Raw genomic sequence first — 25,738 nt, forward strand, 5'->3', positions numbered from 1 at the left:
ACCTCCTCTCCCCTTCTGCTGTGTGACTTCTAATGCTTTCAATGCAATACACTCTTGGCACTGAATATTGTATTAAATCATGCCCGGGCAAGATATGCCCCCCGGACACTCACAGAGATGAGCCACTGCTGCCCCTCCACCCTTGACCTCGAGGGTTTATCCTCACCCTGGCTCATTTCCCGATGCCCCAGCCAGCCTCCTGCCTGAGATGTGACACTTTGGAACCCCTAATGGGTAGCGCAAAGGACGCTCACGCTCCCCTTCAGGTGAGGTGTCTTGTCCATGAGAGTGTGGAATATGCCTACATAACCCCAGGCTCAGCACAGAAAGATGCTTGATCATGGCTTCATGGCCAAGCAACTGATCTCTGCACTCGATGAATCCTAAAACTATATTTCTGACCTCGGGTCTCACCCACCTTCACCTTCCTATCTCTCAGGCATATAAGAAAGGAAGGCAGTCAGCTGATGGCCTGAGCTATGGGGGAGCACCGAGCCAGGTGACACTGGACGACACAACACGTTCTATGCATCTGACCTCCTCCCTGCCCTGTTATTTGGTATCTTGGCTTCCTGGGGACTCCACGGTGGCAGATGTCACGAGGTCTAAGCACACCCAGCCAGGCTGAGCCTGCACTGTGTGCCGACCTCCCCAAATCAGCCAGATCTTCCAGCACAGATGCCAGCAGGTTTCCCCTCCCTCTTCCCACACCTATGATTCATCCTCCCCCTCCTCTTTTCTATCACAAACACACATCTGTTCCGACTTAGGATAACTAAAGGAAAATTAAATGAATCTGTTTCGTGTGTCTCCAGGGTTATTTATAGGACTTTAATACAGGCTGATACAAAATAAAGAAATAAAGAGAGAAATAAAAATAAGTTATCTTCTCGGGAAGCCAAGCAAAGTTCAAGGAAGAGGAAAATAAGTCATGTCCTTCGAGCTGATGAAGCTGTAAGCGTCTTTGGTTTATCACCGTCTTTCTTCCAGGTCCTGTGAAAATCAATGAGGCCTGTTGGATTTTGAGAGATCAATATTAAAAATATGCACTTTGCAATGCAGAACATGTGCGCCGTGCGTGCACTTCAAGGGGCCGGCATGCCGATGGAGCTCAATCCTTATCAAGCACTTGGAAGAGAGTACATATTGACTGTTGGGATAAGGGGATCGCCGGGTCCTTCTCTGGCTGCCCCTTCGACTTCTGTGCAGGTGCCATGTGCAGTCCTGCTGTGGCGGGCAGCTCGAGCTCTAGGCCACTGATGAACCTCAGGTCTCCTTACTCCCTGCACCTGATGGTATCTTTCAGAAACAGGCCAGAGACAGAGCGATAAGCTCCAAAGCCGCTGAATGTCAAGGTCATCGTTACCTCTAATCTGGGAAAATAGGTAACATGTCCACATGTAGACGTCTTTGGACTCGTCTCCCCACCTTTCCCTGCATTCCCACTGCCTTCTGCTCACCGAGCTTCCCTCCATCTTCTACTCCGACCTTCGCTAATCACTCCATTATGCCCACATCTGCCAGCTTCCATGCACCTGCCAGCGCCACCTTTATTAAGACGGGCATCTTATTGTGTTTCTCTAATGCTTGAAATCTAAAATTTGGGGCAGCTCATTAAGAACCTACTTGATTTTACCTTCCTCAGGAGCCATCCCCAAACACAATTCCTAGACACCAGTCACACTGGCACTTAACAGGTCTTGTACAGTAAACAACTACTTGTCAACATTCGGATCTACTTTCTCTCTCTCCTCATTTCAGGAATTTCTTAGGCAGATAGAAATGTTTCTTTTTTGTGATCCCATAGGCTCCTTCTATTTATTATCCATCATTTATTCTACAGTATTGTTGTGTATTTCGTATCTGTTTACTGCCTGTTCCCCCATTGGAATCCGAACTCATTGAAGATGGTGACTTTGTTGTGTTTACTGCCCAGACCCCAGCACCCTAGCATTAGCTCCTGGCACATCGTAAGCACTCAAAATATATTTGCTGAATGAACAGATGAAAATCTACTTCCCAGGCTAGTCTGTGAGTTCACTGAAGTCAGAAATCTCCCATTCATTTCACATTCTGGGTACACAGTTAAGTGCCTGGCACAGGGTAGGAGTCAAAACCCCAATGCTGTGTTGAACTGAACTGGCTTGAAAGGCACTTTGCAGGGGGAACTCATTGAAGGGGTCCTCAGAATTAGTTCTCTATCTCCTGTGCACAAAGCCAGATTAAAAACTAAAAAGTGAGACTGCTTCTCACCAAAAGGAGGAAGTCTTCAGTGAGAATCAAGGACAAAAGATCCCCAAATCTCAACACCCCAAATTGGCAATTATGCTTCTCAGCCTTCACCATTCTATTTATGAACGTAAATCCTCACCTTATCTCAAGGAAACATACTGCAATGTCAACTCGATTTTAAAAGACCTTTATAGTCGCCACAACTTTGATATATACATTTTACTGTGGCACCATTTGCAGTGCGAAAGTTAAGGTTGAGTCAGCACTTCCAGTAGGAAATCCATGTTCTGGGAATTTATAACTCAGCTATAAACACTCAGGTTCAGCTTTGCTAATAAAGAAACGAAATCTGCCCCGATGTGCAAAGATGTCAAAGCGAACCCTCTGGAGCTGTCACCCTAATGGGCTCAAAGAGGAACCATGGGGGCTTCCTGTAGAATTCCAACTCATTTTTAAATCAACATCAAAGAGAAAATCCCTTTAAATAGGCATATCTTTCTCAAGGAGCAAAACCCAGCATACATGCTTGACTTTGTAGACTCCCTGATTTCTGATTAGTTATTTTCCCACTCACCCTGCATCTGGGTGGTCACCAAAGTCTCTGCTGAGTGGGGAGCCCAACACAAGACTTGATCCCAGGACCCTGGAATCATGACCTGAGCCGAAATCAAGAATCAGATGCCCAACCAACTGAGCCACCCAGGTGCTTCCACCTGAGGATCTTTATGATAAGTAAACCCTAGAAGCCCAGGGTGGAGCCTGAGAACCTGCATTTCTAAGAAGCTCCCAGGTGAGACTGATGCTGCCACTCAGAGGACCACTTTGAGAAGCAAGGTATTACAGAGGCTCCTTCATGTCTCCACCTCAGTATCTCCCCCTTCCTTAACACAGACCTTTCTCATTTCACACCACCCCGTTTAACAGCTGCCCCTCAATCTGTTCTCCTGCAATCCTATCTGCCTTCACTTCATCCTTCACTATGCTGCTAAGGCAGTTTTAGGGGGAATGTCCAATCACATTACTTCCCAGCTTAAAACATTTTATAACCCAGCATTACCTTCCCCACACAATTCTCTAGCTGTCCCCAGCCATGTGACCCACAGAGAGGGTGAAGCATTCTCTTCCCAATCTTGGCACCCTCCATGCCACCATGACATCTGTCCAAGTTTGACTCACGCATCTGTCAACCTCAACTGACTGCGAGGTCTTAAAAGGTAAGAAGCATATTTTGCTCAGCTCAGGGTCTGCTAGTCAATAGGAGTTCAATACATGTTTAATGGCAGGAGGGATTAATAAATTAAGGAGTTTATTGTAAGAGCTAACATTTATCGAGCATTGTTCTATACCAGGCATTGTGCAAAACGCTTTCCATTTCTTAACTCACTGAATGCTCAGAACATCCCTGAGAGTTAAATATGGTGAGCCCCACTTTGTACACAAGCCATCAGAAGCTCAGCAAAGCTACATAACTATCCTGAAGATGCACAGGTAATAAGAGGCAAAGTGGATTCAGAACTCAATTTTATTATAATGCTAGAATTCTTTCTCCTAATTGCTAAACCATCTTGAAAGGCTGACTAGGGAAATGAATGAAGACAGGAATGAATGAATGAATGAATGAATGAATGAATGGAGGTGCCCAGGTGGCTAGTGGTTGAGTGTCTGTCTGCCTTTGGCTCAGGGCATGATCCCGGGGTCCTGGGATCGAGTCCCAAATAGGGCTCCCCGCAGGAAGTCTGCTTCTCCCTCTGCCTAGGTCTCTGCCTCTGTCTGTGTCTCTACTGAATAAATAAATAAAGTCGTCTTTTTTTTTTAAAGGAATGAATGAATAACTTCTGGTGCCCTTGGGGATCCGTGAAGCCAGGCAACCCCACCCCACAAGTTAAAGAAAGTACCCTATTAAGATAGCCAAGCACCAACACAGAAGAACAGAAGGGGTGATTTATGCCTCTAGTTTACTGCTCTGACCTCTGGCAGCTCAAAGTAAGATTTGATTTTACAAAGCAAATGCCTCCACCTGTTATTTCAGCTCCTTGACATAGAGATGAAGGACATGAAGTTGAACTTGACTGACATACTGGACTCAAGGAAGCCGACAAACAGTGAATATGTTTTACCTACAGATTTCACTGGGGGGGGGGGGGGGCGAGAGGCCAGAAAGCCCGGACATCATTCATTCCTCCATCCACCCATCCTTTCTCTCACAATTCACCCATTTATCCACTGACCTATTCGTTGATCCATCTCAGTGCTCATTCTTTCATCCACCAAATATTTATAGAGCCTCAGTAAGTTCCAGGAACTATTTAAGTGCTGGAAACGTGACCAAGTTGGAAGGGAAGTAGTCAAAGGAGTGTCCCTAAACCAAAAAAGAATGACACTTGAAGGAGATATATAAATTAACTCAGGCAAAAAGGTGGATCAGTGTTACCTAATGGATGGCTGGGGAGGAGGGCAGTTTTAGAAGGAAGGGACACACAGCATGCAAACTGTGTGTAAGGGACAGAGAGAGTGCAGCATGCTTGAGGAGTTGTAGTAGATCAGGATGGCTGAACGGAAATGCACAGAGCAACAGGGATAAGGGAGAAAGGTGAGGTAAACGTGGGCAAGAATGCTCAATGTCCTTCTTGGTTTCTAATAATTAAAGGACATCAGTAGCTATGCGGGCCTACAGAGGATGCCCTGAGAAAGGACCATGCCAAGCCGAGGGACCTTCATACAACCACACTCATATTTATATCCCTGCATTTATTTTTATAATCACTGATAAAATGAGGAATCCAGTATGGAGTACAGCATGCGAATACAGGAGTGCTCATACATACCTACACACATGCACACATCTATACCCATCTCTGTCTGTGTATCATCATCATCAACTTCTTCATCTTTTTGTAAAGCAACTTGAGTTCTGACCCCAGGTCTCTCTCACGCAGTGTAATGGGGGAAATAAATTCCTAGTTCTTCCTGAGATCTTCCCTGACCTGGAGGTTCAATGCCACCGTGCTGGGAGTCTAAGTAAGATGCTAATGACTCAGTAATCTATCCAGCTAGTGTGCCTGTTTTAGCACTGCCCTGCTGCCTCAAAGGCTCTCTTCTGCTTCTGCACCCTGCTCAGCACCTGGCAATTTTTTTTTAAAGCTGCCTGGGGCCCTATCTGCCTAAAAGGGCACAATGACATTTTCTCATGAAATCTGATGGCCTTGCTTTTGTGCGTCCAGGAGGTAGGTAGTTGGGTCACCTCTCTTCCCAATCCACAGATCTCTCCCTTCGCTCTCCTCACTCATCCTCCAACTGGATGCATTGAAGGAACTAACTTTCCTTCCAGGGTGGTGAGGAGGGGACCCACATTCTCCCCATGATGTTACTCTACACCCAAAACCCTGCCCCACTGAGGGCTTCAGCTTTTGAACAAAAGCCAGATAGGCAATATCAGTTTTCCTTCCTCCCCTGAAGTAATGAGTACTGAGCGAGTATCTTCTTGGCTGGGACAGGAAGAGGAGAGAGAAAAAGGAAAACAGAAAATGTAGATGGTTATCCATCTAACCACAGAGTCATGGTGTGGAGGTAGATATAGAGATAGACTCAGTGACAGACTCAGTAGATAGTAGACATACCCATAGGATAAAATAATGTTAGTACATTTGTGTTACCAAATTTCTCCTAATCCCTGCAGGCAAAACTCATTTTTTTCCTGTTTCCCAAATCTCTTACATCAGGAAGGCCCTACTATTTTGCCAGACAGGCTTTTCTGGAGAGTTTTAAAATGGCAAAAAGCAGGGGGCCCCTGGCTAGCTTAATCAGAAGAACGTATGACTCTTCATCTCAAGGTTGTTGAGTCTAAGCCCCACATCGGGAGGAGAGGTGAATTTAAAAATAAACAAATAGGAATGCCTGGGTGGCTCAGTTGGTGAAGCGTCTGCCTTCAGCTCAGGTCATGATCCCAGGGTCCTGGGATTGAGCCCCGCATCGGGCTCCTTGCTCAGCAGGTACCTGCTTCTCCCTCTCCCTCTGCCTGCTGCTCCCCCTGTTGTCCCCTCTATCAACTAAATAAATAAAATCTTTAAAAGTAAATAAATGCATACATAAATACAAATAGGCAAACTTGTCAACAAAATGACATTATTTTAAAAGTAAATAAATAGGAAGAAAATGGGCAAGAGCAGACAAAGCGTGAGGAAAGCAAGCAAGGGCAGAAGAACACTGCCAGATAGTTTCAGACCAGAGGTACCGAAGAACTCGTTGGTGTGAGCACAGAGAAGGAGAGGGAAGAAAGGCAAGGTGCCCTAAGGGTGGCTGCTGAATATTCCCTATTACTCCCGGGAGCTGGATGTGAGACTTTGCACTGCCAGCCCCCACTGGGGTTCCTTAAGGTTCCATAGACACAGAGAGCTGCCCTCAGATAATCCAATGTGGCCTGGAGACTCCACAGGGCCACAGCTACTAAGTGAAGCTCTTGGGGCAGAACAGAGAAATGCTTTCAGGGCCAGGGGTGAATACTCTTCCAGGGGTCTTGCCCAGGAACCTGCAGGGGAGGAGGGAAAGGAGCTGTCAGCTATGGAGGATGCGATGCATAGGAGCTCAGAGAAGCCAGGGATGTGCCTTCAGACCACATGGGCATCACTGGGTCCCTGTCTTGCCTTCCTAAAAAGCAGATCAGATTTTAAAGGCAGGGAATCCTAGCGGTTCTCAAGTAGGTGTTATTCAGGTGATAGAGGAGAAAGAACATGGAATCTCAGAGGACTATTATATAACATTCAACGTCTCTTAGCCCGTCACTCCCTGGTTACCTCTATGTCCTACCATAATCTATATACTTAACACACACAGAAGAGGCTCTGGATCCCCCCAATTGTCTCCTTCTGACGCCCTCTAAAAGCTCAAGAATGCAAATTTTCATGGTTTAGGATAAAGGAAAGGAAAAAGAAAAAAATTAAAGCAAAATGCAGAACAAATGACAGAGCCTCATTTTTTAAATCTTAATATAAATTCTAATAAAGTGGTGAAGTAAAATTGGCATAGAAACCAATTTCTGCAAATCCCCCTGCTGATAAGTTATTTATTCATTTATTCACTCATTCCGCTTTGATCAATGACCAGAATTATACCATAGTGGTGAAGGATCTAGGCTCTGGAGCCAGACAGACACAGAGTTTGAATAAATATCAGCTGTTTTTGTTGATAATAATATAAATACTACCATGCATCAAGCCCTATGTGAGTGAGGATATTATAAAGATAAACACTCCACGCCCACCTTAGAACTGCTCAAAATCCAGGGAAGAATGGAGACTGGTATGGAAACTCTATTAAGAATGCTTTCAAGTGCATATAACAGAATTTCTCATGAGTAGCATCTGAGATCATGAGGATGTTTATAATTTATTTAACAAGGAGTTTGAAAATAGGTGGTCCTGGGGTTGGTCTGAGAGCTCCATGACCTCTGTGGTATGTGTATTGGTCTACTCTTTTCTATCTTTCTTTCTTTCTTTCTTTCTTTCTTTCTTTCTTTCTTTCTTTCTTTCTGTCTTTCTTTCATTTATGTATTTTTAGAGGAGTGGGGAGGGGCAAAGGGAGAGTCTCAGGCAGACTCCACGCTGAGCATGGAGCCCGACAAGGGGCTCAGTCACATGACCTTGAGATCACCACCTCAGCCGAAACCAAGAGTCAAACGCTTAACTGACTGTGCCACCCTGGTACCCCTACTCCTCTTTCTTTGGTACATTGACTCCTTCTATAGGATGTATTTCTATGCATGCTGCTGTGTGATCATAATAAGGCTGCCATAAAGGAGGAAGGGACAATTTTTCCTTCAAGTCAGGAAAAGGAGAAAGGGACAATTCTAGTGGGATCTTCTCCTCAGCTTGTCCTTACCACCAAGAAGCAAAGCACCTTTCTAGAAGTCATTGGACATATTTGTCCTTCCACTTAAGTCTCAATAGACATTCAACATATGTCTCATTGGACAGAACTGGGGCATAGGTCCTGCCCACATAGTTCCAGAAGAGGCTGGTAAAGTCCACCCGGAGCTTCTCAGCTCCTACAGACAGTAGGTGATGAAATGCGTGTTGGATGAGCCAACCAACAGTGTCACCCTCAGAAATTTCCAGCATATGGCAGCAAATGAGATTGGGGAGGGTGGGGACACGCTTCTATTGGGAACAGAGCAGGGATGACCTACTCCACTTTAGGAATGGAGAAAGATCACAGGGAAGACACCACCAGAGAAACCAGTGAAGAAATGCAGGGTAGTTTGCCACTCGGAGTCAGAAGGACAGGACCCTCTGGCCATGGACAGCTGCAAATGCAAAGACAGAGATGTGGGCAAGGGGAAAAGTGAAGTGAGAGCAGGAGGACAGGAAAAGGTGGAGGAAGAAACGGTCCTGGGCAGAGAGAGGGGTGGAGCAGTCAAGCAGATCGGGGCCCCACTCCATCTTGCCGAACAGTCCTTTTCAAAATGAGAGACTGCTTTCAGTGAATATGGATGATTCTGGAAGATGGACGGATACAGGGTCAATGAACATCAAGCTGTACGAGACAGATATGCTCTTGGAAACTCGTTTCTGTCTTGTTGTCACATCCAGCAAGAGGTCCCGGTTGGGGTCGCATATCCGCAACGTCTAACTTATTCATGTGTTTGCACAAAGCAAGCAAGCCTACGGTAGACAGCCTCATCAGCGGTCCCCAGTTAGGACTTACCAATGCTGTTTTGTTTTGTTCACGTGATATTTGTGCTTATGGTTACCTTCTACTGATGACAAAGGACACCGTGCATTTGAACGGCACTTCTTTTTACTGTGATCTATGTAAATTTCCCCCAAAATGGCTTAATTTGCAGAAAACTGGCTTGAGTACAGGATTTAATAGGGTGGCATACCACAAAAGAACTGGCCAAGATCATCAACAGTGACGTCCTTACGTCATAAAACCATGAGGGTGGCATGCAAGCAGGGGATATTCAGGAAATCTCATTTCCTCTTATTTGCACAGAGAGGGGCGATCAGATGGATTTTAGAGACCTGCGGTGAAGAGGACGTGAGTTAATATGCGCAAAGAGCCTAGAATCGTGCCTGGTGCATAAAAGAAATATTAACTATTGGAGTGCTATTGATGACGATCGGCTTGGAGGCAGAGCGAGTTCCAGGATGGGAGACTGAACGCAAGAGATGGGTCAAGAGGTTGTTAGTTGGATGACATGCTCAGCAAAAATCCAGAGGCCGTGGGGACGGCGAGAAATGTCAGGGGACATTTGGAAAGAAGGCTCTGCGGGTCCTCAGGCCACAGAGGCGCGGGTGGACGCTGCCTTTCCCTCTGCTGAGGCTGGAAGCTGAGTCCTAGGCTCACCATGACATGCTGCCAGGCCTTCCCTGCACAGACGTGACTCAGATGAACACCGTGCACACACTCGTAACAATCCCCAAGCACATTCTGTCCCAAATGAGGTGCCTTGTCATTTTCAGAATATCAGCTGTCACACAGAGCAAGAGTTCTCATCTGCTAAAATGAGAAAGATGGAATAAAAAAAAAAAAGGGAAGGGAAGGAATTTGAACATAAACTTGAAAAAAAAAGACCCCAAACCTTGGTCTGATGAATGTATCAGTCACAGAGCCCCCTGAGTGGGCCAGCCTGTCCAGGAACACGCTCCAGCAGCTCACCCAGGCAGAAGGAAGCAGGCGGAAGAAGCCTAATTCAGTGGGTTCCCCCCACCCACTCCCCATCAGTCCTTGCCACAGCTCTGCAAAGAAGCCAGAGCCCACAAGAATGGGGTAGTTTGCCAGTGGTCACCCCGCTAGCAGAGGGTCACTCTGGGATTTGAACCGTGTGATCAGTCCACGTTCTGGCCAGAGTGCACCTTAGCCTATACTTAGGGAAACTAACCACTGGGTAAAAGGAGGTCTTGAAGGTGAAGCTGAACCTCACAGCTTTTGACCTGATGATGTTGAATCACCCCAAACCCATCCCCCTTCATGTCTCTCCAATGGTCACAATGTCCTGTAGAATTTTCCCAGTTGGGTGTGTGGCAAACTAGACAAGCAGCAGGGCCCTGGAGTCCGATCACACTTGTTTCAATCCCAGGAGAATCTCTCACTAGAGGCTGAAATGCTGCTAGTCAGGCGTAGGGTGCCAAGGGCTGTGTGGGGTCTTCAGCTCACAGTCTCTAAGACAAGTCACTCAGCAGGGCTATGGATGTTACTCTCACCCCCTCCCTTCCCTCTGGTCCCTCAGTCCCCCTGGTCACTGCTAGGGATAGGATGTTTGTGTCCTCCCACATTCATACATCTGAAGCCCCATCCCAGACGTGATGGCATTAGGGGGTGGGGTCTTTCGGAAGTGATTAGCTCACAAGGGTGGAGCCTCCATGGGTGGGATTAATGCCCTTATAGGAAGACACTGGAGAGACACGCATGCTCCCTGGTCCACGGCCTGCCCCCATCTCCTCCTTTGACCATTCCAATTTCCATCCACGGTTTACAAAGTTTTTCAGTGATCTTTCTAAAGCACAGCTCCGATCACGTCACTGCCTGTGACTGAAACTCTCAATCATTCCCCGCCGCCCTCGCACGCCATCCCCAGACCTGCACTGTCTGACTGACTGATCCTTGTCTACTGACCAAGCTTAATATCCGGCCTGATCCCATTTATCCTGCTTTCTGGCCACATATCCACTCACATCACACTATTCTCTCAAGCCCTGCTGCCTGCCTTCGTTTCCCCTGTTCCACTACCCAGAATGAATACGCATCCTCCTGCTCACCCATCTTCTTTCCCCTCAGCCCTGGTCTCAGGTACTTTCTGGAAGGATCCCCACCAGCATATTCTCTTATCACAGCCATAATCCCACTTCTTCACCATTACTGATTTTCTTCCCTGCCTGCCAGACTGGACTGAGTCCAGGAGATTTGTTTGTTCCTTTCTACATCCCTATTATCCAGTACCTTGTATGCAGTAGGTGCTTAATAGAAGCTTGCTAAATAAATGCATAACCATGAAACATGATGAATTCGACTGGAGTTACATACGGATGGTACAAGAGGAGCAGTCCTACCAACATGCCTTCTGTAAGTAAAATGGAAGCCTACAAATTACAAAATATCACTTCATAGAAAATGAAAAGGACCCCAGGATTATTTCCCTCCTGGAAATTTCCCGTCCTGCTTTTCTCTCTCTCTCTCTCTTTTTTTTTTTTTTTTTAAGATTTTATTTATTTCTTCATGAGAGACACACAGAGAGAGGCAGAGACATAGACAGAGGGAGAAGCAGGCTCCATGCAGGGACCCCGATGCGGGACTTGATCAGAGGACCCTGGGATCATGACCTGAGCCGAAGGCAGATGCTCAACCACTGAGCCACCCAGGTGTCCCTCTCATTCTTCTTTTCCAGCTGCTTCTGGTTTATCATATCTCTTCCAACACTGATGATTTATTGACCAGGGACTTCTTTGTCTAGAGCTGGAGACAACTCCATTTGTATACCACATTGTTTTATTTCAGTTGAAATCAGGCTTAAAATAGGAAATCACTCCAGTTAAACTAGGAGCAACCGCCCCCCACTCCATTAACAGAACAGAGCACTTGAAAATCTGATGGAAGGCCAATGCACTCCAAGGAAAGTGACTGGAACGTCAGAGGAACCATGACCTCGGGTACAAAAAGGAATGATCTGGGATCCCTGGGTGGCGCAGCGGTTTGGCGCCTGCCTTTGGCCCAGGGCGCGATCCTGGAGACCCGGGATCGAATCCCACATCGGGCTCCCGGTGCATGGAGCCTGCTTCTCCCTCTGCCTGTGTCTCTGCCTTTCTCGCTCTCTCTGTGTGACTATCATAAATAAATAAAAAAAAAAAAATTAAAAAACAAAAAGGAATGATCTGACATTACTTAGTGTAGAAAAATACCTACTTGAGGGAAATATTGCCGCTCTCTTCAGAAAGGCTGCATGGAATATATTTGCGCTCACCAGGCAAGCTTCAGAAGACAGAACAAGGACCACATGAATGGAAACTGCCCTGGCTTTAAACCCAGAAGATAAGGACGCCTGGGTAGTTCAGTGCTTGAGCATCTGCCTTCGGCTCAGGTTGTGATCCCGGGGTCCCAGGATCAAGTCCCGCATCAGGCTCCCCGCAAGGAGGCTTTCTCCCTCTGCCTGTGTCTCTGCCTCTCTCTGTGTGTCTCTCATGAACAAATATATAAATTTCAAAAGAAAATAAAAAAACAAACCCAGAAGAGATTCTTCACCTGTGAAGCCCTTCCCTAGTGCTGCTCAGGGGAGGGGCAGGGAGAAAGGCAAGGAGGGGAAGGATCTCCCTGGCTGTCACCAGAGGTGTTCAAGCGGAGATGAGTATCCACACTTCAAGAATGCCGCTGAGAGGCCTACATGACTTCTATCGCTTAGGTAGTTGCCCACCCAACTACCCATCACCTCACGGTTAAGTTGACTCACAATTTTCACTTAAGGACATATTCATTCTTTCTTAGTGGATTAGGGTGGGACTCACTCCATTCCCAGGCTGTAAAAGTGGATGTGCGACCTTAGCACGGCCATTCAAACCACGGCCACTGGGATTGGTCCATGCATTGGCATGTGATTCAAGGCTGACCAATGAGATCCCTCCCTGGGACTTTGTCCGGAGGGGTCGCTAACCAGGAAGGATGTCAGCCTTGAGCCAAGAGCATCCATCTCCACCACCACATTCCCCATGTGGCCTGAAAGAGTGATCTTTTAAATAGGCAAATAAGATCATACTGTCCTCCTATTTAAAAATCACTAGTGGCTTCTCATTACACTTGAAATAAATCCTAAACTCCTTATCAGAGCCACAATCCCTGTACCACCCACCTCTCTCTCATGTTCACACGTGACTTTCCTCTTTGGTCACTATGCCCCAACCATAATAGTCTTTTTCTTTTTTTTAAGATTTTATTTATTCATGACAGACATAGAGAGGCAGAGACACAGGCAGAGGGAGAAGCAGGCTCCTTGTGGGAAACCCCATGGGGAACTTAATCCCAGGACCCCAGAATCATGACCTGAGCTGAAGGCAGATACTCAACCACTGAGCCACCCAGGTGTCCCCCATATTAGCCTTCTTTTAGTCATTCGAACACGGCCAGATCAACCCTCCCTCGAAGTCCTCGCCAGTGCTGTTCCTTCCACCAGGAATACTCTTCCCCACATGGCCACACAGTGTGCTTCCTCCCACTACATATGTGCCTTCTCCCTGCATGTCAAGCTCAGAGAGACTTTTGATGACCATGCTCTTTGCTCTCACTCTAAATCTCTATATCCAGCTTTACTGCCTCCATTATACTATTAACGGAAATCACACATACATTTTCATTTATCTACTTATTTATTCTACTTACCCTTCTGGAAATAAACTCCATGAGCTCCAAGATTTCACTGTCTTAGTCACTGCTGTATCACCAGTCCCTACAAAATGCCTGATGTATAATAAGCTCCTAAGATGGATTTGATGGATGAATTAATGAATGAACACATTGATCAATTAAAAACAGGGCCTCAATTTTTCAAAATAAATACAAAAGGGAAGTGGATGTGAAAGACAAAGAGAGACAGGATTCCCATTATCATCATTTAACTGAGGCTTTCTCCTCCTAGACACTTCAGTTAAACAAGCAAATAAATTCCTTTTTAGCTTAAGTAAGGTGGAGCTGGGTTTCTGTCACCTGTGACCAAAGAACTCTGACTTAGACCAAAGGGGTTCATACAGCCAGGGCTGGAGCCCAATCACCTGATTGCTCTCCTCCTCCACTTCAACTTGTCTATCTCCCAAAAGGATGTGGGCCTTGGTCCCAGTGGTGTAGGCTTCCTTGTGTGTCATTCACTATTTAAAAGGCTCAGCTCCATGGGATCCCTGGGTGGCACAGCGGTTTGGCGCCTGCCTTTGGCCCAGGATGCAATCCTGGAGACCCGGGATCGAATCCCACATCAGGCTCCCGGTGCATGGAGCCTGCTTCTCCCTCTGCCTATGTCTCTGCCTCTCTCTCTCTCTCTCTCTCTGTGACTATCATAAATAAGTAAAAAATTTTAAAAAAAATAAAAAATAAAAGGCTCAGCTCCAGGCCCCTTATCTGGCAAGATAAGGCACAATGAGGCACGAGGGCCTTGCCTGAGAAGGTGGGGTCAGACGTTGATCAGCTGTGACCAAACTGGCCTGTATTCTTCTCTTCCTGTGCCAGGGCCACCTCACCCCTGCAGGAGCCAGTGGCCTCCACGTCCTGCCTGCCCTTAAAACAAGAGGCCCCACCTCTGGAATCAGTTTTGATCCAAAAGAGAAGCTATCAATCAGTTCTAGGATCATATTCTATACCAACATCAGGCCCTATGTGCCAATAGGTTGGCTTGACTCTCATTCCTTGGTTGGGTCTCTGAGTTGTTCCTGGCTGGTTCTCTGGGCCAGAGTCTCTGAATTGGAAACCTTCCTAGTGATGATAATATGAGTAAATGCTTGCCTTTAGTTGGTGTGTTATGATACATGCCAGGCTCTGTTCTGAGCATTGTGTATGTTCTTAGTTCACTTGATCTTCACAGTGATCTAATGAAATAGGTACCATTAGTAGTCCCATTTCAGAGATGGGGAAACTGAGGCACGCAGTTTAAATGACTTGCCCAACATCACACAGGTAGCAAATCTGCAATCAGGATGTGAAGCCAGGCAGCCTGGCTCCAGAGCCTCTGTATTAACATTTACCCTATAACAGTTTAGTTAAGACTATAAACATCTGTGGTATATTGAATTTCCCAAAGATGGATGCAATAGTATCTCCCATTCCACATGCTTTTCTTACCATGTCATTTTGACATCTATCTCATTGAGGAGTGGGCCATATATTCCCTCTCCGTGAACCTAGAGCATATGATACTATGTGACTCTGGGGCTCCATGATAAAGATGCTATGGGGCACCTGGATGGCTCAGTTGGTTAAGCACTTGACTCTTGTCTTGGGCTCAGGTCATGCCCTCTCAATCATGGCATCAAGCCCTATATTGAGCTCCAGGCTCAGCATGGAATCTGCTTCAGATTCTCTCTCCTTCTGCTTCTCCCTACACTTGCATGCTCTCTTTCTCTCTAAAATAAATAAATAAATACATCTTTTTAAAAAAAAAAAAAAAGGATGCTATATATATCTACCTTATACTGATGGGACGGACACTCAATCTCCATACCTAGCACCATGCCCAAACTTGCCCATGTGGAGAGATTGCATGGAGATACCACACATAGCTCCGACACCCCAGCTGAGGAGCCAGCTGTAACCAGCATCACCACCAGATATGTGAGTGCAGATGTTTCCTGCTTCAGGTCAAGGAGCCACCCCAGCCTTTGGGTCTTTCCAAATGAGGAAATTAGACATCAGGGAGCAGAGACAAGCCCTCCTAAGTTCCTGACCCACAGAATGCATGAACCTAATAAAATGGCCACTGTATGCCACTAGGTTTTATACTGGTTTGTCACATAGCAATAATAATGGGACACACCCCTGCCTACAATCTTGTATACAGTCTGTCTATAGAACTCTTGCCTCTGAACAGCATCTGGTTCAGTCCCTAATACCCAATGACAGGTTCATCATATTCTGCTACCCTGATGTGTCACCTCATCATCCCTTGTCGGACTTCCTGAGTGCCAACAGCCAACTTCAATTACCACTTCTTGTCTGTAACCAGATCCTCATGATGATGCCGAATGTTATTGGCAACACTGAACCTGCTCTCACTTCTTGAAGCTGTTTCTGACCCCTCGAGCTTGACCATAGATCTGTTTCCTGACCCATTCCTCCTCCCCTAGCCAGCCCCATCCATTTGCAGGTGACTCATTCACGATTCAGAAATGGAGCTAATCCAGGCTCTTCATTTGCGAGATGGAAAAATAGAGGCTCAGCAAAATAAAATGGTAGCGACTGACATCTCTTGAATCCCTAGTGTACATTACTGGTTTTAACCTTCATAAGTTACTCTTGGGTAACATTAATAATATTATTGACTCCGTTTTACAGAGAGAGTAAGACAGCAAGGCATTTTTGGCCATATAGTTATATTAAGCATCTTCGGCAGGGTCCGATGTTGGAAGGTTTGAAGACAAGACAGATCATGGAAGCCAAGATGGAAAAACCTTTAGGCTTTTTATTCTGGGCAGAGAATCTACCTGATTTCCCAGCAACACAACAGCCCTGGTCCAGATTTCCTCCACTCTGGAAACACATCTCCTTGTCATCAACACATCTAAGAAATAAAGACCGTTCTTCTCATGAGTTGGTACAGTGAGTGTGGCTAAGAAGATCTGTATTGACCAGATCCCTCCAGTTGTGGTGCCACATTCCAAAATGTAATACCATGAATCTGGGTTCTTATCCCAGGAGACAGCACCAAATCTGTCTTTGATGAGCGTACAATGCCTTCTCATGTATGGAAACGTTTAGTGGTGGCAAAAAGAAGAACCTCTGGAGTCAAACAAAGCCTTGTATTATAATAGTAGTTGTGTGACCTGGTGCAAGCTGCAAGAGTATCTGAGTCTCCATGCCCTGGTGAGCACGGCAGTGATAATAGGACCCGTCTCATGGGGTTGTTGTAAGGACCAGGTGAGATAATGCAGAGAGCCTAGAACATAATAAAGGTCCCTCTAAAAAATGACCAGTACTATTGTTACCATACACAGAAAAGGAATGGATCCTTACCAGATGGAAGTAAGCAGAATTTCACCATATTCTAGAAAAGCCATGAAATTATTTCAAAATGCAGTACAAGCAATCCCTAAAATTGCACCAAGAGGCAAGAAGGCCACCTCCCAGATCCCTAAGGAAATGTTTCATTCACACATGCCAGCCCCTTACTGCACCAAGTTGTTAAGAAGTATTTTTGACACTAATCCTTCCTGGCAATCTTAGGATGCTAACAACTCCTACATTTCAATCTTTTCTGGAAAGTCTGGTGACTAAAAGACACAGTTTCTGACCTATAGGCTGGAGATGGAACTTCTTAGCCACCAGTCTTGAGAGAAAAAAAAAGTTAGCCAAGTGATGGTATCAGAGTCTCATCCTTCTGGCAAAGAAGAGAGTCCATAAAAGCCAGCGAGAAAAGATTCAATTGTAATCCGACTAATGCATCTCCAGAAGGGTTGCTATCTGCTGCAGAGCACTCCCCATTAAAGAAATCAATTTAGCATTCGACTTCTCCTCCTGTGGCGCATATTGAAGTGGGATCTGACAAGGATGGAAAACAGATTTGTGTTAAATACTGACAGTAAAGCCTGTAGCTCAAGGTTATAGCAGTCAACAGAAATCCAGTGCCTCGGAAACCCTGAGACCCTCATCCATCAGCTGGAGTCAGCAGCTTCAAAAGGAAGCTGGAGGTCGGGTTCAGGAAGGGGGATGGTTATCGAGTTTGGGTATTTGGGGCCACAGCAGCCTGGGATGCTGGTTTTGCATGAGGTCCTTAAAACAGGCCTGAGATCCCAGGTCTCCAAGCAAGATGGCTCTTCTTGGCCGTAATGGATATCTCTTGTTTTCACTTGCCCAGCATCCATTCACTCTTATTTTTTTAACATTAGCACCCACTTTATCTCAGGGAGCAGTTCCTCTTCTGCTTGTCAGTCCAATGAGATTTGGGTGAAAGTTAGCTCACCTTCAGCTCTAAAGGGAGGTAGGCATGTGAACTCAGCCTGCCCTATCATAGCCAAGCAGCACCCTGACCTCAGTGAATGCTCGGGGGAATGTGCGCAGCACCCAAAGAAGGCCAGTCAGAGCCAATTCGACTCACTCTTGGAATTTACTGCAACTGTTAAAAGAAGTCATCTTTCTACCTGATTGGATGGGAAGACAGGATTAAGCATGAAGCTTCTGGAAACCATCTTATCATAATAAGGGGAGAATGGAAGCAGCCCAGAGAAAGACACAGATAAGAGATAGAGATCATCCAAAATCTGATTAGATTATTGCTCCTAGAATGAGATTATTAGAGGACCATCGCCTGCACTTTTCAGTTCCAAGATCCAATAAGTTCCATTTTTCTTCCTTTTAAACCAATTTGAGTTGGGTTTTTGTCATTGCCATCAAGAAAAAGATCAGACAATTCCAATGTAGCTGGATGAGGCAGGCCTGCTTGGACAGCACCAGCTTTCTGTGGGGCCCAAGTCACGGCCACACTTGGCAATTAATCATATCTTCCAATTGGATCCCAATTTCCACTGCATTAACAACACAAGCATACCTCAGCAGCAAGTCCGTACAGACAGACCTCAGAGATACTGCAGGATTGGTTCCGGACCACCACAATAAAGCAAGTATCAGAATAAAAGGAGGCAAATGAATTTTTGACTTTCCAGCGCATACAGAAGTTCTCTCTACGCTATGCTGTATTGCACTACAGTGCAATAAGTGCACAATAGTAGGATGTCTTAAAAAAAAAAAAAGCAGTGTGCATACCTTAATTTAAAATACTTTATTGCTGGGGCACATGGCTGGCTCAGTTGGTGGATCATCCAACTCTTTGACCTTGGGGTCATGGGTTTGAGCCCACTTTGGGGGTAGAAGTTACTTAAATAAAAAAACTTTAACAAAAATACTTTATTGCTAAAAAAAATGCTAACCATGCTCTGATCACCCACAACAAATATAATGATGAAAAAGTCTGAAATATTGCAAGAATTACCGAAATGTGACCCAGAGACACACACCGAACGAATGCTGTTGCAAGGATGGTGTCCAAAGACTTGTTGCCACAAACCTTAAATGTGTAAAATACAACAATATCAGAAAGCCCAGAGAAGCAAAGTGCAGTAAAATAAAATAAGGAACGCCTGTACGGACATATTATTGAAGATTTCACATGATTTCCGGGAAGGCAGATACAACATCCCAAAGCAAATGAGCAGGTGCTGGTGCCGGTCCACATAACCACTCGGAGCCCCCACCACTTCCAGGCATGCTGTTCTGACTTCAGGCCACCAGCCTCCACCTTTATGGGAAGGCTGGCTCAGGGATCGGAATCCTGCTTTACCTGTACCCATGACAAGCCAGGTGGTGTCTGGGAACGAACAGCTCCCTGGGGGACAGCCTTTCAACATTGGCAAGGCTGATTTGGAGGCATTTCCTTTAGCCACTTCCCAGAGATCCCTCCCACCCAGGATTAAGTCTTAGGGGTACCCACCATGATAGCAGGCTTAGGAATGCACCTCTCATCAGCTGCACCACCTCCTTAGCTCCTTTGTGGTGTCCCTGCATCTTTTTTTTTTTTTAATTTAATTTTAGTTAAATTCAAGTAATTAACATACAATGTATTATTAGTTTCAGATAAAGGTCAGTGATTCATGAGTTGAATGTAACACCCAGTACTCATCCCATCACGTGCCCTCCTTAGTGGCCATCACCCAGTCATCCCATCTCCCCACCCATCTCCCCTCCAGTGACCCTCAGTTTGTTCCTAGAGTTGAGTCTTTTATGGGTTGTCCCTGCACCTTCTTAAAAAATTACACGTATTCATTATAAGTGTCATCAAATTTCCCTGAAAAACACCTCTGTTACTTTCCTAATGGAAATTCTTCCCCCAACCTTTCACAAATCCCCTTTCATGATCCTTAGAAATACATCTTTCCCCTCAGCCTGCAGATCCCAAGAAGCAAAACAAAATCCTAGAAGCTCTCACACCCCTCTCACCCACTCCCAAAGCTTATCAATACATTCATGCAGCAAAAATAGATTTCTTCCAGAAGGGAATGCTGTTGCCACCCAAATATGAAGTCCCTATAAATACCAGTGCAAAGGACAGCAGCGAGCCTCCCGCTGGTGTGAAAGCTGAAAGCCAAAGACGCAGGGCCTGCCATTCTACAGGGTCAGGCCCCCACCTCTCTCATCTCTCACCTCTCCCTACCTCTCCTTGGCATTTTATGAGAATCCAGCAACACTGAATTAACTACTCGCTGTTTTCCCAAAATAGGCCTTGTTTGTCTCTTTCCTTCTGCCTTTTTAAACGCAGCTCCACTCGCCTAAAATATCTTGCATTCTCAGGGGCTCCTAAGGACTTGCTTCCTCTCACCCCATCCCAACTCCCATGTTCTAGGACTTTCTCACCTTGGAAAGGGAGAACTTGGGACCAGCAGATTGCTTCAGAAGACTGAGGACTCAGGACGTCAGAAGACTTCTTTCCCAAGATGATCAAGATGATGCCTGTTGATATTTCAGATCAGACTGCAGCTCTGGATAATGAAGTGGTTCCCAGAGTCCCCAACAAGCACACCCATCCTCTCAGGTGTTTTTCCAAATGTCTTGACATGAGGAGTTCATGACAGCAGTAGATAATATTAAAACACACAAGCGAGATACTTTTCCTCCATTTCCCTACAGCCTCTCTGATTACAAAAAAAAAAAAAAAAAAGTTGAATTTTTTGTTATTCCTAGGCTTTAACACCTAACACCTGCTAATCTCTCCTTTTCTAAAAAGATAGATAGATTGATTGATTGATTGATTGATTGATTTTAGCAAGAGAGAGCAAGAGAATACCCGCACAAGCAGGAGAAGCAGAGGGAGGAGAGAGAAATTCAAGCAGACTCTCCCATGAGTGCAAAGCTCCACCCCAGGACCCCCAGATCATGACCTGAGCTGAAACCAAGAGTTGGACGTCCAACTGACCCTGGTGTCCCTGCTAATCTCTCATTTTTAAAAGGCGAAAAATAAGAAGATTGTTTCCTCATGGTCATAATTCCCTTCTCCTTAAGGACAGTGATATCTTTGTTTTCCATTGATATTAATAATGCCAAGTTTTCATATAAATCTAAATAAATAAAGGTATAAAGTATATGCTTACACACATATGTAAGGGTGACATATATTATCATATACATATATACATATATATATAATTACATACATTAACCAGAGGCACTGCTTGAATATGATAAAAACTCGTATAGATGAGTTGAGTGTAGGGAACAAACTAGAATAGGCTGGAGCAGCTACCTCCAAGATGCCTGCCTTCCTTGGAACCCATGAAGTGTCTGGTGGGCAGAGTCCAGAGCAGGTGTGTTCCCCAAATGCTCAGAAGAAGCAAAACCTGAGAAAACTGGCTAAAGCGGGTCTCCCCAGCCTCATAAAGGGTTTCAGACACCAGGCAATCATTTGAACTTGGCCTGTTCCCCTCCTCTGGGGGGGTGTCCAACTGAATTTTCACATCCTTGGATTATTTCAGAGCCGAAAACCCATTGTTTTAGCTCCGCTTGTGTCCTCTGAAGTATAAGGCAGAGGAAGTCCCATTTTGCAGTATCCCAGCTGTGATGTAGGACAAAGGCTCTTCTGTCTTTGATAAACAAATGAAGCCAAAGATTAAAAGCATTTTCTGATCCTCACTTAAAGAGGCAGCCCCAAAGCGAACCAGCCAGACCGGGCAAAGCCCTGCTTTGGACGTCAAGGCTGAGAAGCAATGAACAGGTAAGCTTGTCATTTTTTATTCTGAAATGTGGTTCGAGATATGCAAGATGGGGCCTTTCCTTTCCTAACCCTTCTGATTGCTTGCTGTCACTCAACCGAATTCGATCAAATATACTTAACCAGGTAAGCTTTTAAGAGCCAGGCACTGTTTTAACAGGAGGGACAAATAAGAAGTCAGAACCGCAAAGTACCATACCTCAGAAGCCTATCCTCCAGAGATTCTAGGAAGGGAACACAGATAGTACAAACCTTAATAGATGAAAAGATAATTCCAGAAGAGGTGAGGCTATTTGAAAAATAGTACAGACGGCACCTGGCTGGCTCTGTTGGAAGAGCATGAGACTCTTGATCTCGAGGTCATGAGTTCGAGCCCCATGTTGGGTGTAGAGATTACTTACATGAATAAAAATTTTAAAAATAAAATAAAACAGGATTCATCAAAACATCTGAGGGGGTAGGTGTGCGTGTAGTGGGCAGGTTAGCTGGGGCGATGGATGATTATCTCTATATTTTGATCTGAAACTTCAGTCTGGGGGAAGGGTGTTCTGGTAAAGGGAGATACACGTGCAAAAGCCATGTGATGGGACTCCTTCAATTTTCCTCTTCATTTCCCTTCCTCAAGTATTGCTCCTCTCTGCACTGCCTCTGCTTCTTTTCACAAGGCTTAGAGATGTGGCTCTGAGGCATCATCGCGAGCTCCACTGCTAACCAACCATGGAACCAATCTCTGAGTCTCTTTTCCCACCTTTAAAATGGCAACAAGAATGGCAAGCCCTATTTGATAGGATTGTTGTGAGTAATGGTGGTGCTGTCGAAAATGCTCGCCTGGCTTCTCGGTTCGACACCCAACAATGGTTACTCATCATTCTAATTTTACTACATTCCCTGGACACACTCTAGAAGACACCTGGGTTCATACAGGTTGTAGGATGCCTAGCCCCCTGCCAAAGCTGACCTCAACTTGAATTCTGTGTCCCCTCTTGTTTCAAAGAGTATGGGGCGGATCATTGCAAAACAGAAGATGATGTAATTTTCCTTTTCTTTCTCTTTCTCATCCTTCCTTCCTTTTCTTCTTTCCCTTCCTCCCTTTCTCGCCTCTCCTTTCTCCTTCCTCTCTTTCTTTCTTTCTTTCTTTCTTTCTTTCTTTCTTTCTTTCATTTCCTCCTTCCCTTCCTTCCTTCCTTCCTTTTGGCCTCAGTTATGTCCTGCTACCCCTTCAACAGCTAGAACATTCTTCGCCCACTATCTTCATTGCAGGGTTTTGTTTTTTTTTTCCTAGCAGGGATTCAAAGAGAGAAAGAGTCACTGCTTGGCCTTTGAGGTTCAAAACAGGCCTTTGAAACTCAAGGCAAGAACCATATCTTGAGCAAAAAAGCCTTTCTGAGTTTCAAGAGCCTGTATCCTTTGAGTTTCAAAAGATCCAAATCCCAGGCTAAACAATAGGCAGAGAAGAATATGCTCACTGATCTGTGAGAATGAGGTTTTTCTGGTCTGCCAAAAAAAAAAAAAAATTCCCATAGGCTGGGTTGAGGCATCAGAGGAACATGGATGAGGGTTACAGTCTAGTCGAGGGGCCCGGCGAAGCCCAGTCCAGTGGAAAGGTTAAGAATAAAATTAGACATATGAGAGTATAGAGGAACCTCTTCTCGTTTCCCACCAGGAAAGTGAACAGGATTCAAAGGCTTTCCAGCACCCTCCTGAGGGTCAGACCGGCAAGGCAGGGTCTGTGATGTGGAAAGCGCCTTGAGTTCCTGAATCTGGAGATGCTTTGTGGCCAGAGACAGAAGCCACCATTCAGGTGAGCAGCCCACACCACCATGTGAATGCTGTTCTCCTGGGCATGTGGTCAGGACAGCAGCCAACCTGTCTCCTGTGCCTGGCTTGACAAAGAGCAACCCGTCTGCTCTCCAAGACTTAGCTCAGCACCGTCGGAATTCCCTTTACGATGGCTCATAGTAGTCATAAGCCCTCAAGATGGAACGGTGCTCTAAAATTCTAGATGAATCAGCCTCAGCACTGATACCTCAGTGGGAATGAAAGGAACTAGCAAGGTCTCCCTGGAGCTAGGAGGACACTAAAACACTCCTTCATTATACACTTGCAATCAAAAGAGATTTGCTGGAAAGACAACCCACCATCAATAAACTAATGGTCTAGAGAAAAAGCAGCCAGAAACTGCCTGACAGGAAGCTGGCATCGTCCTCCTCTGCCTCCCACTTCCCCCCACCCCCGCCGCCCCTCGCCCCTCTCTCTGTTCACTCCTTTCTCTTGGAATTGAAAGGAAATTCTGGGAACAAAATCTCTTGCAGGGTACAGCCAGGCACGGGACACAATGCCATGGGATCTCCCCAAGCTTCTTCCCTTTGATTTCCAGACTCCATGTTCCAAAAGTTCACAGGAGCACTAACAACTAACTTGATGGGGGTAGAGTTGGGGGGGGGGGGGTTGGAGGAAACTTCTCAGGGGTGTCTTCCATTCAGGAATTATGTGTTAATCCTGAGCTACCCTCTGACCTCTGCAGCAAGTGGATACAAGACATTAGCCCCCGGACTCACCTAACAGTGACTCTGTTTACATTTAGATCAGCAAGATAAGAGGCCAGAAGATGAGTGCCTCAGTTTCCTCAAGAAAACTCAGATGCATTTCTGAAAGCAAAACCATCTGAAGATACCAAGAGCAAAAATGTTAAGAAGCAGAAGGTTAACTGGCTACCTCTGCTCAGAAAGATGGACTTTCCATCGAGGCTGCTCCTATAGAGAACAGTTAGAGCTTGGCCTATGAATCTGAAGGCCTTGTTCACGTTTTTCTTTTTCTTTCTTTCTTTCTTTCTTTCTTTCTTTCTTTCTTTCTTTCTTTCTTTCTTTTTTTTTTAAGAGAGAGAGAAAGAGATGGGGGGAGGAGCAGAGGGAGAAGGAGAGAGAGAATCTTAAGCAGGTTCCCCACCTAGCAGGGAGCCTGGTGTAGGGTTCCATCTCATGACCCTGAGATCATAACCTGAGCTGAAATCAAGAGTTGGATGCTTAACCGACTGAGCCACCCAGGCACCCCAGGGCTTGTTCACTTATAGTAAAATAAAGTCCACAATCCATGTGACTAGTAGTTGATATGAGCAAGCCCTGTGGGTCACTGACTTTGCTCAGGTCTGAGTTCTTTGTTTACCGTCCAAGATGCTACTGGGCCAGAGAGTACATGCTGTCCCAGCATGAAGTCCCACGCCTTTGGCCAGCACCACCCAGTCTGGGAGAGCTTGACATAGGATGCAAACCTCAACAGTTAGACTTCTAAGAAGTTCCCATCCAAAGGAAATTGCCATGCCTGTAGCTATGTGGAGGGTTGACTACCAAGATGTTCAACCCACAATTAATTATAATAATGAAAAGTATGAATAATTTAAATATCCCACACCTGTCAGCACAGATGTGTGCAAATATTCATATATATATATATATATATAAAGGTTCGTCAAAATAAAACAGTGACTCTCTATCTAAATAGTGGGATCATGGGAGAACTTAAGTTTCCTGGGTGTGGGTGCACAATGTAAGCAGTCTTCACTGCTTCACAGCCCCCAGGGCCGCCCTCCCTCCTAACACCAACTGCAAGTTTATAGGGGGTGATTTCCTAAAAGCACCCTTAAAGGTTTGTTAACTCATTAGAAAAACTCAGTCACTTTAAGTGGTGGTGCTCATGGTTACCGGGAGAGGCTATTCGCTAAGATCAGCCACAGGAAGAGAGACCAAGAAAAGTAGCAAAGGGTGAGCTTCCAGTGTTCTCTCTCTAAGGAATAAGGATGTCCTCCTTCCTTGCATCCATGCGCAACAACGCATATGGGGTATTGCAAACCCAGGCTGCTCCCTGAGCCTTGAGGTCAGAGCTTTTTGCTGGAGCTCTACTGGGCAGGCCTGACTGACTGCTCATGTGGCTAATCTCCGTCTCCAGTCCTCACCCCTTTGGGCATGACCTGAAGCCCCCTCCCCAAATCTCACCGTGATCTTCCTGGCATGGCTCAGGCACGACCACCCTCACCGCAACGTGTGGCCATACCCCACCGTAAATCATATTGTGACC

The 25,738-nt window shown here is 45.7% G+C and overlaps 1 protein-coding gene and 1 long non-coding RNA gene across 3 annotated transcripts in view; both read right to left on the reverse strand.

The window, feature by feature from the left end:
• HS3ST4 (heparan sulfate-glucosamine 3-sulfotransferase 4) overlaps nucleotides 1–25,738 on the reverse strand; it is a 401,441-nt gene that overhangs the window by 188,974 nt on the left and 186,729 nt on the right. The gene's annotated exons all lie outside the window — the stretch shown is intronic.
• LOC112679197 (uncharacterized) lies at nucleotides 800–23,605 on the reverse strand. 2 transcript variants are annotated; one of them, XR_003123797.3, is made up of 3 exons: nucleotides 23,534–23,605; nucleotides 20,317–20,594; nucleotides 800–993 (listed from the first exon to the last, which is right to left on the reverse strand). It is a non-coding gene; the product is annotated as an uncharacterized LOC112679197 (long non-coding RNA). The 2 variants fall into 2 exon arrangements; XR_003123798.3 differs by having other exon boundaries at nucleotides 21,920–23,587.

Source organism: Canis lupus, chromosome 6, assembly GCF_003254725.2.
Source record: "Canis lupus dingo isolate Sandy chromosome 6, ASM325472v2, whole genome shotgun sequence".
In the NCBI taxonomy this organism is placed as follows: Eukaryota; Metazoa; Chordata; class Mammalia; order Carnivora; family Canidae; genus Canis; species Canis lupus.